This window comes from Urocitellus parryii, unplaced genomic scaffold (assembly GCF_045843805.1).
Source record: "Urocitellus parryii isolate mUroPar1 unplaced genomic scaffold, mUroPar1.hap1 Scaffold_45, whole genome shotgun sequence".
In the NCBI taxonomy this organism is placed as follows: domain Eukaryota; kingdom Metazoa; phylum Chordata; class Mammalia; order Rodentia; family Sciuridae; genus Urocitellus; species Urocitellus parryii.
Window position 1 is genome coordinate 4,870,850 of NW_027554016.1, and position 3,571 is coordinate 4,874,420.

Genomic DNA, 3,571 nt, shown 5'->3' on the forward strand with positions numbered 1-3,571 from the left:
GCTGTATTCAGTGGAAAAAAAGTAAAGTCAAGGACCATGACCCAGAAGTTAAAATGACTACTTCTGAAAATACATTCCTCTCACAAGTTTATCTGTTCAAAAGTTTATTCAGAGTATAGTTAGAAGCCATTAGCTACCAAATAAAATATATAGAGAGATGTTGTTTGGAAAACAAAACAAAACAAAACCGTAGTACCCAAATAAATCAATGTAAATGATGTTTTGAGGTTACAATAAATATAGAGGCATCTTGAGCTACTAATAAAGATATATCATTTAAATACATTATATGTAGAAAATAACCATAGCAAGTGAAAATGTATTTTCAAGATCAAACAGGAGATAGTTGTTGAAAATTGTCAAATTACAAAATTTTATAGAAAATTTTACTCTAATTAAATAAGCACATCATTCATGTAGTTACCCCACATTGCCAATTTGTTAAAATGCATGAATGAAAAATGCAGGTAAACTGATTGGTCAAAATGTTTATTTGAAATGTTTTCATATGCAATAATAGTTTGCTTCTTGCTTATCTTTTTTTTTCTTCATCATGATTTAATGAAATGACATCTCTCTTCTCGCAGATTATATAGATTATGTGCAAATATTTATTTTGTTGCTGTTATCTTCATGTACAATACGACATACAATTTGTTATCTTTATTTTTATAAACACGCATTTAGCCTAATAAAAACGCATGACATCCGTTGTCATAGTCCATTTTGTTAATGTAAAGGAATAGCAGAGACTGAATAATTTATAAAAACACTAAATATATTTCTTACAGTTCTGGAGATTGCTTAGTCCATGGTTCGGTGGTACATCTGACAGTGGCCTGCATTCTTTGGTATCCCATGGTGGAAGAGAGAAGTGCAAAAAACTGAGAGGACAGAGAAACAGAAAACACATGCATTGTGAGAATAATAAAGGACAAAATCTACTTTTTAAAAAATTGCAAATATTAATAGGATTTAGTGTAATATTTAAATATATGCATAGATCATAGATTAATAATGTCCATCTCTTTTTACTCCATCTTCACATCCTCCTTACCTAACCCATTCCTCCCAGTCCTTAACAATTCCTCTTCTTCTTTTAGGTTGACTTTCACTTATTTATTTTTATGTTTCTACATATTAAAGAAAACATTTATAATTTGTCTTTCTATGTGTGGTTTAATTTGCTGAACATGATACTCTTCAGTTCCATCCATTTTTCTGCAAATTCCAATCTCATGATAACTACTAATCCATTCATAATCATGAAGACTCTATACCCTTATGACCCAATCACTTCCTATCAGACCTCACCTTCCAGAACTGTAGCATTGAGGGCTACTTCCAACATGAGAACATTAGGGGACACATTCAATCATCTTACCTTTCTAGTCTTTTTTTTCTTTACTAATTTGCTTAATTCAAAAGCATATGCTTAGCATCCATCATCCTTCATTCTGAATAATTTCTGGCTTTTTTATATGATGTGTTGTAGTCACTTTGGATACAATTAGTATCATTAGACTATACTAGCTACACACTTCGGAAGCTAACATTAAGAAGTATAAGGAAGTTCAGTTATGTTTACTTAAATTGTTAAGGATGAAATAAGAATAAAACTTGTGTTCAATCATACAATGAAAATCTACTTGGTCATCTTTTTTTAAAAATATGGTTTAGATTTAATCTAAAGATTAGGACATGATGCATTACTTATCAGGGCTCATGTATTTATCCATTAACTCTCTCTATGTAAATATTAATGCACAGTACCTGGAATGTTTTCTCTGACATGTGGTTAAGATTACACTCAGCCTGTGGAAGTGAAAATGTAAAATAGAGAATTAACTTGGAGATAAAATATTTTAAATGGCTAGAGATTATGAACTGTGGGTGTAAAGAAAACATTACTAAAAAGGGTGGTTACATAATATACAGTTTAAAAATACTAATTGTATATGAAATTGTATATATAATTTTATATATACTAATTGTATGTTAAATAGTAAATATTGTTTAAATAAAACCAGTGTTTATACAATTTATAGATTTCAATGACATTAATGTTGCCATAACAATGGAAAATGTACTACTCTTTTGATATTAGTATATATAAATGTACTGTTTAACAATTCTTAAAAAACAATGAAATTATTATGTTTTAAAATTGCGCAATTTTTCCTCATGAAATTTGGTATTCTATAATCAATTGAACAAACTAAATCAAACAGTAACTGAAAATATTATTTCTTATTCAGAAGTACTTTAGAATTTAATGTATATTAATATTATACTATGTATATAACATAGCACACAACTTTTGTTTGAAGGTTTATAAGGTAAGATAAAATTATTTGAGTTAGAATCATGTTCACACTAATAAATATCTTGAATGTCATTCTTTAAATTCTTAAGGTGTCCTGGAGCATCTTAAAACTTTAAATTTTTTTTTCATTTTTCATTTTTTTTACAAAAATGCATGTGTACTGGGAAAGGATTTCTAATGTATTACTGAGAACATTATTCTTTTAACACATGCTTTTGCTAGACACCATTGTTCTGAATGCTAATAGGATGAATCCCAAGGGCTACATCTTTTCCCATTGAATACTGAAATGGTTTTACTGCTTGGAGGACACATATGCAAATCACATTAAATTACAGAGAACATGCAACCCCCTGTCAAACATTACAGATTAATGATCACAACTGCTGAAGTGAATCCACAAAAAATATGTACAATGTAGAAGAAAAGTTGAATTTATGTTTAGATTTTATAAAGCATTTATTGATTAGACTAAAGGATACTTTAAACACTAGGAGTCTGTATGAATAAGAAAGTAAGCAAAATGCATGTACTACTAATTCTATTAAACAACAAGTGCTATTTATCTTTTTATTTTATTGTCCCTTCCAACTATTATATGAAGATGAGTAACATAAAATAGATCCTAATAAACAATAACCAGTTTACATAAGATTAAAATTAGATTTACAAATATTAAGAAATTCCCTCCACATTGTTTTTATTAGATGAGGCAAAAAAAGATTCTGAAATATTTTATCTTACTTCTGAATCAATATTCTCAGACATTATTCTACGCAGCTGTAGAAGAGAATAATTTTTTATACTAAGAATACAGAGATATTATATTTTTAGACTTTACATCATTATAAGTATTCTCAAATACTACAAACTTAATTACTGAAGAAAGTTGGTAAACATTTCTGATTTATTTCAAAATAAAATAATAAGATCAGAAATATACCAATGAATCACTCTTTCCTGTGTTTACCTTCCTTTGCAATGTGATACAAGTTCTGTTACCATTAAATAATGGGTGCTATTTTTTTCCTCTCTTATTGAATCTGTGCTGGCCTTTGATTTTGCCTTCACCAATAGAATATAGCAAATGTTTTATATAACCTGTGGACTCTACATCTTAAAAGGTATTGCATCTTCTGCTGTTCACCCTCCCACAACCCCAAGAATATCTTCTTGTTCATATCATTTTGGCTACCAGATAATAAAGGTAAAATAAATGGAGGGTACCTCAACTAACATGTTCCA